Below are 13290 nucleotides of genomic sequence, written 5' to 3'. Positions count from 1 at the left end.
TGGTGGCTGGGCTGCCAATTGACCACTGTCCCTGTAGTGGGTCTGATCCCACTGCCTGTGTGTTTGTCCTGCAAGGGGCATCACATTCGTTCCAAAGGTCCAGGCTACATGGTCAGGTAGCCTGCTGGACCTGGGGGTCTCCCACAGGGGGATTCCATTGGCACCAGCAATATCCCTGTAGGACCCAATATCCTTTGGCAATGTCCTACCGATATACATAACACCTTGGCTCTGATCACACATAGTCGAGCCTGCATTATACATTCTAGCACTTCAATCACTTTTGGGTGTCCTGGTTTCAACAGACATGGTTACATTAGGCATTTCACAATCTCTATCATTATTGTTAAGCATAATAAACTTGTTCTTAATCTTACTGACATCTGCATTCATTTCATTAGTCACAGTAGTTAAACCAGCATCACAATTCATGGTTACGTTGCATACATTTTCATACTTGCACCCTTTAATTGCATCTTTAGCTTTAAAGTCCGTGTATTCAAATAGTTGGAACTTCCCCTTTAAAATGTTTTGGCTACCGGTCTCCTTTAAGGGAGCTTTCAAATCCGATTGGCCGCTCAATGTCACATGATGCTCCTTCATGTTGACTTGTGGCATGGAGGAGGCCATTTTGAATGCAGGTCTGCTGCTTGTGGTGCTGCAGCCATTTTGTGGTCTTGCTGCAGGTAGGCTGTGGTGCTCTTTTCTTCCACAGCACCACTACGCCTGATGTGGACCCGGTTCACCCAATTCCTGGCCAGCAACGTGGGACCGTCGCCAGCTACAACCCACAGGGGAAGTTTGTTCAACACACCACCCTGGGAGACCTGGACGTCTACATTGCCAACGATTTGGATTTTACCTTTGGTATAGGTGAGCAGCTTTGCCTGGACAGGAGGCAGTTTTGGTCGAGTGGCAGGATTCATCCAAATTTTTGCAAAGGTCTTTTGGCTCATCACAGACTGGCTCGCCTCTGTGTCGATCTCCATGGAGACTGGGACCCCGTCGATGTCCACTTCCATCATCCACGGAGAACTTCCGGTGGAGCAGGTAAAGATTCCATACTCTTCTCCCAGGGTTAGAGCAGCTTCATCTTCATCTGTGTCGGAGCCCCGGTGATTAGCCAACTCATCAGAGACACAGTGAATACAGCCTTTTCTGCACATTCTCTGAAGGTGCCCTTTTTCTTTGCAGCCTTTGCATGTATAGTCTTTGTAGCGGCACTGTTGGGCTCTGTGGTTTCCTCCACAGCGCCAGCACGGGGCCATCCGGTTTGCCCCATGTGGTGGACTCAGGGTTGCGGGACTCGGGGCAACATTTCTGCCTTTAGAAGTGTCCTTGTGGTGCATTGCACCCGCCGGTTTAGAGTCCTGGGTCAGTATTCGCCTGAAGTCGCTGGCCGAAACCATGTAGGCCTGGCTCACTTGAATTGCTTTCAGCAGGGTGACCATGTCAACCGTGAGCAATTTGTGTAGGATGCCTTCGTGGCCGATTCCGATGACAAATATGTCCCTTAGTGCTTCATTAAGGTGGTCACCAAATTCACATGGTGCAGCTAGTTTTCTTAAGTGTGCAGCATACTTGGCAATTTCTTGGCCCTCAGGTCGCCGGTAAGTGTAGAACCGGTGCCTGGCTGTGAGGATGCTTTCTTTCGGTTTTAGTTGTTCCTGTATGATTGTTACAAGTTCCTCATAGCTCTTGGTGGTTGTCTTCTCCGGGGCTAGTATGTCCCTGACGAGACCGTAGATGGTGGGCCCACAACTGCTAAGCAGGATGCCCCTGCATTTGTTCGGTAGTGTGGCCGGTGTGTCCCCGTCCAGGTCGTTGGCTATGAAGAAGTGTTCCAATCTTTCCACAAAAGCATCCCAATCTTCCCCCTTTGTAAAATGCTGAAAGTTGCTGAGGTTAGACATGTTGAGCGTGTAGTTTGTGATCCCGTATTCCCGTCGCCAGTTGCAGTGTATGTAGGTACCTTTAGTAATGACTCCACGAGGCAGAGTATGATACTTAAACTGTGCAGACCTGCAGTCCATTATTAGCAGCTCCTGAGTGACGACAACAAGCTATGTGTTCCTTTTTATACTGGGTTACCTGCCGTGTGCAGGCAATCCCTGGGTCTCCAGCAACAGCACCCACTGGTGTGTACAGTACAAGGGTACATTCAATGTTGCATACAGTGTTACAGACATCACACAGTGAACAGGCATGCCCACACAACAAAAACAAGGCTCTCTCTTGTCTACCCTGATCTCCATGATCACGTGGAGGGCAGGCGGCATCAACAAAGTATGTATCATGACCGCGCAAATAGTCACACGATATTGAAGTCAATGATCCTGTGTTTGTACTCAATTATGGACCTGGTCCCAAATGGCTCGCTGGCACGGTCATAGCCAAAAGGGGAGTAGGGGTTCAGGTCAATTGCAATGGACCAAGTTCATTTGGTTAACAACCAATCAATTGATGACCAAGCTAGCAAAACACACCACGAACTTTGACCTTCCAACAGTCACACAAGTGGCAATCAACATCATGGTTGATCATGAAGCCAAACTCACCATCTCTAGCAGCCCGGCAAGGCCAGCTGCCCAACAGCCCAGTGAAGAACTGACCAACTCACCCACACCCGCATTTGTACCGAGACGATCGACAAGGGAGTGAAAAGCCCCAGATCGTCTTACCCTGTAAATAAATGTACTATTAACTTTACGAGGGAGTGATGTTTTGTATTTAATCCTTGGTAACCTGTATCACACCACCACCAGAGGGCCTACCTGTTGGAGTCCCAAGGGATCCCAGCATCCCTTGAGAGCACGGTATATAAGCAGACCACCCACGAGGTACCTGCACTCGAGTCTTATTAAAGGAGCTAAGGTCACACTTACTCATTGCTCACAGTACTCAGTTTCATCCCTTATTATGAGCGTATCACTAGGTAATGGCCAATGGCTAACCCACCGAATGGCTAGATGGGCCGAAATGGCCTCCTTCCGTGCTGTAAACTTCTATGATTCTATGTATGACTCTAGCCAGTGAAGAGTCTTTCCCCTGATTTCCATTGACTTCAATTTTACTAGGGCTCCTTGATGCTACAATCGGTCAAATGCTGACTTGATGACGAGGGCAGTCACCCTCACCTCACCTCTGGAATTCAGCTCTTTTGTCCATGTTTGGACCAAAGCTGTAATGAGGTCTGGAGCCAAGCGGTGTTTGTGGAACCCAAACTGAGCATCATTGAGCAGGTTATTGGTGAGTAAGTATCGCTTGATAGTACAGTCGACAACACCTTCCATCACTTCATTGATGATTGAGAGTAGACAAATGGGGCGGTTATTGACCAGATTGGATTTGTCCTGTTTTTTGTGGATAGGACATACCTGTTCAGTTTTCCACATTGCTGGGTAGATGCCAGTGTTGTAGCTGTACAGGAACAGCTTGGCTAGAGGCGCGGTCAGCCGCGATTTTGTCGGGGCCCATTGCCTTTGCTGTATCCAATGTGCTCAGCCGTTTCTTGACATCACGTTTCTTGATATATCTTATTGGTTACATAGAATGACATAGCACAGAAACAGGCCACTTGGCCCAACTATTCTGTGCCAGAGTTTATGCACCACACATGGTTATGCTGGAAAGAAGAAACCAAGATATTACTCCCAAGAACAATAAAGGAGTCTCAATGAACTTAGGAGCATGAGTAGGTCATTTAGCCCCTCGAACCAGTTCCACCATTCAATGAGATCATGGCTAATCTGCAATCTCACTCCATATACCCACCTTTGGTTGACAAAAATCTATCAATCTCCGATTTAGAATTAACAATTGATCGAGCATCAATTTTTGTTTGCAGAAGAGAGTTCCAAACTTCTACTACCCTTTGTGCGTATTTGTGTTTCCTAATTTCACTCCTGTGAGGTCTGGCTCTAATTTTTAGACTGTTCCCCCTCGTCCTAGACTCCCCAACCAGCACAAATTGTTTCTCTCTATCTGCCATATCTGTTCCCCTTAATATCTTGAAAAATTCGATCAAATCACCACTTAACCTTCTAGATTCTAGGGAATACAACCCTAATTTGTGTAATCTCTCCTCGGAGTCTGGGTATCATTCTGGTAAACCTACACTGCACTCCCTCCAAGGCCAATATATCCTTTCTAAGGTGTGGTGCCCAGAACTGCTCACAGTACTTCAGCTGTGGTCTAACCAACACTTTATATAGCTACGGCGTAACTTCTACACCCTTGTATTCTAATTGTCTAGATTATTTTCTTCACCTGTTCATGATATTCTAATTATGTACCTGGACCACCAAATCTCTTTGGCTATTCACCATTTAGAAAGTATCCTGTTCTATCCTTTTTAGGTCCAAAGCGGATGACCTCAAAATTGCCTACATTGAAATCCATTTGCCACAGTTTTGCCCATTCACTTAATCTATCGATATCCCTTTGTAATTTTATGCTTTCATCTACAATGCCACCTATCTTTGTGTCATCAGCAAATTTGGATATGTGGTTTTCTGTGCCATCATCTAAGCCATTAATACATACTGTGAACACAGATCCCTGCGGAACACATTCTGCCAATTGGAGTACCTCACCATTATCCCTACTCTCTGTCTCCTGCCCCTCAGCTAATTTTCTAACCAGGTCAATAATGTATCTTCAATCCCATGGGCTTCTACCTATAGTCTCTTATGATGCCTTTATTAAATGCTTTCTGGAAGTCCATATAAATAACATCCATAGACATTCCCCTGTCCACTACTTTAGTCACCTACTCAAAAAATTCACAAATCCATGTTGGCTCTCTGATCAACTGAAAATTTTCGAGGTGTTCAGTCACATTATTCTTGATTATAGACTAGTAATTTCCTGACAAACAGATGTTTGGTTAACTGGTCTATAATTCCCTGGTTTCCCTCTCTCGCCATTCTTAAATAGCAGAGTGACATGCGCAATTTTCTAATCTAAAGAAACAGTTCCTGACTCAAGAGAACTTTGGAAGATTATAGTTAGGGCATCTGCAATGTGCTTACCTACTACTTTTAAAACTCTGGGGTGGAAACCATCTGGTCCTGGGGATTTGTCATTCTTTAGTGCCATTATTTTCTTCATTATTGTTACTTTACTGGGGTTAATTTAATTGAGTCCCTGACCCGATTCAATATTAGTTTCCTTTGGATTTCCGGTATCTCTCCTCTTCCTCTACTGTAAAAACTGACGCAAAGTAATTATTTAACATATCTGCCATTTCCTTATTATCATTGACAATATCACAGTTTTCAAAGGGCCACGTTGTTCCTCACCACCATATTTTTCCTAATATAATTGTAAAAAAAGCTCTTACTATCTGTTTTGTGACTTTTTGCTGTTCTTTGTATCTTTCCCATTCACCAGGATCTGTGCAAATTTTTGTATGCCTTTTTTAGTTTTATGCTGTCCTTTACCTCTTTAGTCGTCCATGGCAGGGGTTTTTTTGGCAAATAGAGCTCTTGCCCCTTGGGTATAAATTGGTTCTGTATCACATTAAATTATTTTGTGAACATTTTAAACTGATCTTCTGTCATTTGCCCAGATTTTAATAGATTTAACCAGTTTACTGTGTCTCATCCTGTTAAAGTCAGCCTTACCTAAATCTAGTACTGTAGTTGTTTCGTGTTTCTTCCTTTCAAATACTACGTTGAACTCGATCATGTTATGATCGCTATTAGATAAATGTTCATGCACAGTTAGGCTGTTAACTAAATCTGGCTCATTACTCATTACTAAGTCTAATATAGCATACCCCCTTGTTGGTTCTAGGACATTTTATTGCAGAAAACTATCCTGGACACACTCAAGGTACTAGTCTGCTTATCCCAATCTATATGAAAGTTAAAATCCCCCATTAAAACCACTCTGCCTTTACTGCACGCATGTCCAATCTCTGCATTTATACAATCTTGTTCTTCACAGCTGCTACAGGAGAACCTATACACAACTCTCACTACAATCCTTTCCTATTTCCTAATTCTACCCATAAAGTTTCCACTGCCTGCTTACCTCTCATTATATCCTCTCTTATCATTGAAGTGATTTCATCCTTAATCACTAAGGCTGCTCCCCCCCCCCCCCATCATTTCCCCTATTTTCCTCTAGACCTTAAATAACCTGGTATATTTAGCATGGTTGAATTTCAAATTCAGATGGAGGGCGAGAAAGTTGGATCTCAAATCTAAGCTTAAATAAAGGAGAATTGGCTAAAGTGGACTGGGAAAATAGATTAAAGTGTAGGATGGTTGATGAACAGTGGCATACATTTAAGGAGATAATTCATAACTCTCAAGAAAAATATATTCCGGTGAGGAGGAAAGGGTATAAAATAAAAGATAGTCATCCGTGGCTAACTAAAGAAATAAAGAATGGTATCCAATTAAAAACAAGGGTATACAAAGTGGCCAAAAGTAGTGGGAGGACAGAAGATTGGGAAGCTTTTAAATGCCAGCAAAGAATGACTAAAAAAATGATTCAGAAAGGGAAAATAGACTAAATATAGAAACAGATAGCAAGAGTTTCTACAGGTATATAAAAAGGAAAAGAGTGACTGAAGTAAATGTTGGTCCCTTGGAGGACGAAACAGGGGAATTAGTGATGGGGAACATGGAGATGGCAGAAACACTGAACAAATATTTTGTATCAATCTTTACGGTAGAGGACACTAAAAATATCCAACAGTGGATATTCAAGGGGCTATGGGGGGGGAGGAACTTACCACAATCACAATCACTAAGGAGGTGGTACTCAGTAAGATAATGGGACTAAAGGCGGATAAATCCCCTGGACCTGATGGCTTGCATCCTAGGGTCTTAAGAGAAGTAGCGGCAGAGATAGTGGATGCATTGGTTGTAATTTACCAAAATTCCCTGAATTCTGGGGAGGTACCAGCAGATTGGAAAACTGCAAATGTAACGCCCCTATTTAAAAAAGAAGGCAGACAAAAAGCAGGAAACTGTAGCCCAGTTGGCCTAACATCTGTGGTTGGGATAATGTTGGAGTCCATTATTAAAGAAGCAGTAGCAGGACATTTGGAAAAGCAAAATTCAGTCAGGCAGAGTCAGCATAGATTTATGAAGGGGAAGTCACATTTGACAAATTTGCTGGAATTCTTTGAGGATGTAACGAACAGGGTGGATAAAGGGGAACCATGGATGTGGTGTATTTGGACTTCCAGAAGGCATTTGACAAGGTGCCACATCAAAGATTACTGCACAAGATAAAAGTTCACGGGGTTGGGGATAATATATTAGTATGGATAGAGGATTGGCTAACTAACAGAAACCAGAGAGTCGGGATAAATGGTTCATTCTCGAATTGGCAATCAGTAACTAGTGGGGTGCCGCAGGTATCGGTGCTGGGACCCCAACCATTTACAATCTATATTAACGACTTGGTTAAAGGGACCGAGTGTAACGTAGCCAAGTTTGCTGACGATACAAAGATGGGAGTAAAATTAATGTGTGAGGAGGAACAAAAAACCTGCAAAAGGACATAGACAGGTTAAGTGAGTGGGAAAAAATTTGGCAGATGGAGTATAATGTTGGAAAGTGTGAGGTTATGCACTTTGGCAGAAAAAAATCGAAGAGCAAGTTATTATTTAAATGGAGAAAATTGCAAAGTGCAGCTGTACAGCAGGACCTGGGGGTCCTGGTGCATGAAACACAAAAGGATAGAATGCAAGTACAGCAAGTGATCAGGAAGACCAATGGAATATTGGTCCTTATTGCAAAGGGGATGGTGTATAAAAGTAAGGAAGTCTTGCTACAGTTATACAGGGTATTGGTGAGGCCTCATCTGGAATACTGCATACTGGTTTGGTTTCCATATTTAAGAAAGGATATACTTGCTTATACTTGTTTTGGAGGCAGTTCAGAGAAGTATCACTTGGTTGACTTATGAGGAAAGTTTGAGTAGGTTGGGCCTCTACTCATTGAAATTCAGAAGAATGAGAGGTGATCTTATCGAAACATATAAGATTATGAGGGGGCTTGACAAAGTAGATGCAAAGAGGATGTTTCCACTGATAGGGGAAACTAGAATTAGGGGGCATAATCATAGAATAAGGGGCCGCCCATTTAAAACTGAGATGAGGAGGAATTTCTTCTCTCAGAGGGTTGTAAATCTGTGCAATTCGATGCCTCAGTGAGCTGTGGAAGCTGGGTCATTGAATAAATTTAAGACAGAGATAGACAGTTTCTTAACCGATAAGGGAATAAGGGGCTATGGGGAGCGGGCTGGGATCAGATCAGCCATGATCTTATTGAATGGCGGAGCTGGCTCGAGGGGCCATATGGCCTACTCCTGCTCCTATTTCTTATGTTCTTATTGGACTTGAGGAAGGTATTCAGTGGTGTTCCCCAGGGGTCTGTACTAGGACTACTACTTTTCTTGATATATATTAATGCTTGGATGTGGGTGTACAGGGCATAATTTCAAAATTAACAGATTACTCAAAACTTGGAAGTATAGTGAACTGTGAGGAGGATAGTGATGGACTTCAAGAGGTCATAAGCAGGCTGGTGGAATGGGCGGACACATGGCAGATGAAATTTAACGCAGAAAAATGTAGAAAGAATGAGGAGAGGAAATATAAACTAACGGGTACAATACTAAAAGGGGTGAATAAACAGAGACTTGGGGCACAAATCATTGAAGGTGGCAGGCCAGGTTGAGAAAGCGGTTAAAAAAGCTAACGCGATCCTGGGCTTCATGAATAAAAGTATAGAGTACAAAAATGTGTAAATTATGATGAACCTGTATAAAACCTTGGTTCGGCCTCAACTGGAGTATTGTGTCCATTTCTGGGCACTGCACTTCAGGAAGGATGTGACGGCCTTAAAGAGGGTGCAGAAAAGAAATTACAAGAATTATTCCAGGGATGAGGGACTTCAGTTACGTGAATAGACTGGAGAAGCTGGGGTTGTTCTCCTTACAGCAAAGAAGATTAAGAGGAGATTTGATAGAGGTGTTCAAAATCATGAGGGGTCTGGACAGAGTAGATAGAGAGAAACTGTTCCCATTGGCAGAAGGGTCAAGAACTAGAGAACACAGATTTAAGGTGATTGGAAGAAGAACCAAAGGCGACATAAGAAAAAACTTTTTTGCACAGCGAGTGGTTAGGATCTGAAATGCACTGCCTGGAAGGATGGTGGAGGCAGACAGAATCACTGCTTTCAAAAGGGAGTTGGATAAGTACCTGAAGGAAAAAAATCTGTGTTCTCTGATTCTTGCAGGGTTATAGGGAAAGGGCAGGTGAGTGGGACTAACTGAGGTGCTCTTGCAGAGAGCTGGCATGGCTCGATGGGCTGAATGGCCTGCCGTGCTGTAACCATTCAGTGGGCCCAATTTTGGCCATGACTTGCTCCAATTTTTTTGGAGTAAGTTGGTTTTTCTGGCTTAAGTTAAAAAAACACATTTTCCCCAATAAACTTGCTCCAGAGTAACTCAGTTAGGTACGATTTTTTTAGTTGAGTTTTTTTTTCAAAACGGGGCGTTCCCAGCCACTTACGCCAATTTTGGCCATTTATGCCACTTTGACCAGCTAAAACTTACGCCAAATCGATTTAGGTCAGCGTATGTGGCCAGCTCTGAAAAACATTGCGGGCAATTAAGAAATCGGCGCAGGTTAGGACATTTAAAGCACCACAGTTCCGAGCTTCACACCATTTATTCTGATCTTTCTTTCTTAGGTCCAAAGTGGATAATCTCAGCCAGGGAAAACAACCTTTCAACATTTAATCAATTTAGCTTATGGTTTTTTTTTAAACTCATTACTTGATCTAGTTTAAGTTATAGATAGATTATATGAAATATTTAAATATGTAACATGAACCACTACAAGTATTGAAACCAAAAAACAGAACCTCTTTCCCCTCTGCACTGAATTCCCACTTACCAAATTCCCAACTTTTACCCAAATTCCCAACTTTTATACTTTGTTTATGATGCATTCAGTTTCTGACAACTCTGAGAGACCCTGAATAAATACTGCAGGATATTCCCCACTCACCAGGCGAACATCAGGTCGTCCCTTCGGCCAGGGATAGGGGCTGTGAGCATCAGGTCCTGCTCACAGCCAAGACACGCTGGGAGGGTGAGGAGCATGCTCGCAGACTCCACTGCGCATGCACGCAGCTGCCGGCAGTGTTTTCTGCGCTGGGCTGTTGCTCTGCCCCACACTTCACTTTCTGGGACACCGGAGACTCGGCAGAGGGGGCAGCATGGGGCCACTTTTTTTTGCGCCGTTTCCAGCGTGCAAAGTTGGTACATTTCAGGTAAGTGCTGAGTTCAGGGGTTGGCGAAAATTGGGCCCTATGATTCTATGATTCATCAACTCACACACTACAACAACTTTTTTTGCATGCTTTTCTAGCTTTATATTAAGAATGTACATTCCTCTTGATTCTTGCTACTTAAGATGACATTGGTAGGGCTTTGGTTAGAAGCATAGGATACAAGACATTTTCATATGATACCTTTACTGTCCGAAGCATTTTTACCCTCCGAACATCACATTTGACTACCATATTAATACTACCATAATAATACTACCAAATGTAGCCGTAATATCTGAAGTGCATATGAATACTTTAATGGGCTGATGATGGTAAGCAAGGAATGAGGAAGACCACTAGAAGTACAGGACTGAACATATGGACATCTTCTGCTGGGGGATGTGAAGAAGGGGACGACACCCTGTCCTACATTTGTTTAGGACCTAATGCCACTTCCTCCCAACTTTTCTGGATCAGCAAGGATAGTGGAGCTTTGCAGAGAGCAGAGTATCTTCCCAAATATCTGGACTAGATTCTTATCCAGCAATTTAACCCATTATACTACTCTTTTGCCTCAAATAGCTTTATGTGAAATAGCTCACAGTTGTGGATTCAAAAGATTGAACAACTAATGCAGAGTTCTCCCCACCAAGCTTATATGTTTAGTTACATTTCAATGATCATGAAGTAATTTTACTGTTCATTGTTCTTGCTTTATTGTGCTAGTTTAAATTGCTCAAACAAAAAAATGACTTTTTAAATATATCTTTAAGAACAACAACTTGCATTTATATAGTGCCTTTAATATATTAAAATGTTCCAAGGCGCTTCAAGGCAAATACAAGGAGTGTTATTAAACCGAGCCAAGTAAACTGATATTAGGACAGGTGCCAAAAGCTTGGTCAAAGAGGTAGGAATAAAGGATCGTCTTAAAAGCTAAAAAGGGAGGCGGAGAGGCTTAGGGAGGTGAATTTCAGAACTTAGGGCCTAGGCAGCTGAAAGCATGGACGCAGCGGTAGAGTGATTAAAATCAGGAATATGCAAGAAGTCTGAATTGAAGGAGTACAGAAGTCTCAAAGGATTGTAAGGCTGGAGGAGTTTGCAGAGATGGGAAGGGGCGAGGCCATGGAGGGATTTGAAAACAAGGATGAGAATTTAAAAATCGATGTGTTGCTGAGCCAGGAGTCAGTGTAGGTCAGCAAGCACAGGGGTGATGGGTGAATGGGACTTGATGCGAGTTATGATACAGGCAGAATTTTGGTTGAGTTTAAGTTTATAAAGAGTAGAAGATGGGAGGCCAGCCAGGAGAGCATTAGAATAGTCAAGTCTAGAGGCAACAAACATTATTTTACCTTATTTATTTTTTTCATCTTTCCAACACAGGTGTTCAAGTGGCCTGGTGGCAAAGGTTACTACAAATGTGTGCATAAGGAAATGAACAATTATTTGAAACAACTTTGAAGGCAATGTAAAGTATGTTTTCTTTGATGGTCTAAAACATACTGTAAAAACCCCTACTTACAGTTGAATATTTCCTGGTAGGGTAGATTTATGCAAAAAATACAACTAATCTTATTTGAACTGTATGATTGTTAGGAACACTTTACTGCATTTTGGCTAATTATTCAATACACTGCGCAAATAGTTCAACTGTGAATTTTTATATGAATGTTCCCTTAAATTAAGAATAGAAATGACAAGCATGTGTGATTATAAGCCTTTGTTGTATATTATGTCAATGCTTCACTGTCGAAAAATTTTCCAATATAAATTATGGAATGAGTTGTCGAGGATAATAGTATGGTACAAAATTTTATGTATCACTAAAGACTTCAATGTTTGCAGCCAGCATAATACATCATTAAAAGTGCAGAGACAAAATGTGCTGTTGAACATTAATCTTATACATTTGGTTTGTCTTGATGAGAAAGCAAGATCTACATACTTTTTTACAAAAACAATTATTATTTCTACAGCTTGAGCGGTCTTATTTTTATGTATTTCAATATAAACATAAATTATTTACTGTTTTATTTGTAGAGGTGCATAGCATAGCTACATTTAAGGGGAAGCTAGCTGAGCACATGAAGGAGAAGGAAATAGAAGGATATGCTGATCGAATTAAATGAAGAGGGGTGGGAGGAAGCTCATGTGGAGCACAAACGACCAGTTGAGCCGAATGGCCTGTTTCTCTTTGGTAGACTGTGCAATTCTATGTAATTTACGTAAACACAAATCAGGCAAGGGCACAAGTGCTGAAATTAATTTAAAAGAGAACATTGACAAGTCACTGGTACTCTTTTATATCTGAGCGAAAGGTGTCAATGTATATTAATTGTCTCGATTAGTTCTAAAATTATTGTGTTGTCACCTGAACCAAGCACACTACACTTTTTTTCTCTGAAATAAGCTGCGTTCCATTTATTTTTTACCTATTTATTGTGTTGGGATAGGTTTTGTTGTGCATAGGATTTGTGGGTGTGAAAAAGCCATAGTAAGTGTACTTTCAGTGAGTTTGTAGTACTGTATAATCCAACATCATCAAAATATATTATCCACATTCAGAATGGGCTGCTACAGTTAACACAATTACAATTAGTGCAGTGGTTACATCAATGATTCAAAAGCAGTTCAACAAAGTGCTTGTTATTGTGAAGTGATGTCTGTAAAATAGACTTTTATTGCTACAATTACACGTTACAATTAAGCAGTACACCTTTTCAAAAGAAAAGTAGCTCTGTTCTGTATTTTAAATTATTTGCGGAATGCATCGTTATTTTGATGATATTAATAAAGTTATTGAGAACAATTGTGTTTTGTTAGATTTCAAACTTGTATTTTGTCTTCGAAACCTAGTAATCACATGACTAAAAGATTCTAGGAGCTCTGTTATGCTGAAATTTGCAATATATAACAAATCATCCTTCACACACCTTGTCTACTGTATTGGAGCTGAATGAAGTGATATTGACACTAGAAAGAA

The 13290-nt window shown here is 41.7% G+C and overlaps 1 protein-coding gene across 2 annotated transcripts in view; it reads left to right on the top strand.

Moving 5' to 3' along the window:
- micu3a (mitochondrial calcium uptake family, member 3a) overlaps window positions 1–13001 on the top strand; it is a 341423-nt gene extending 328422 nt beyond the window's left edge. For both annotated transcript variants that reach the window (XM_070869807.1, XM_070869800.1), the window contains one exon: window positions 11691–13001. The gene's annotated coding sequence lies outside the window, so the exon portion shown is untranslated. The remainder of the gene's footprint in view (window positions 1–11690) is intronic.
- The last annotated feature ends 289 nt before the right edge of the window (window positions 13002–13290 follow it).

Source organism: Pristiophorus japonicus, chromosome 2 (genome assembly GCF_044704955.1).
Source record: "Pristiophorus japonicus isolate sPriJap1 chromosome 2, sPriJap1.hap1, whole genome shotgun sequence".
Lineage (NCBI taxonomy): Eukaryota > Metazoa > Chordata > Chondrichthyes > Pristiophoridae > Pristiophorus > Pristiophorus japonicus.
The sequence above is the reverse complement of the archived record's forward strand: the minus strand, read 5'-3'. Positions and strand labels throughout refer to the sequence as shown.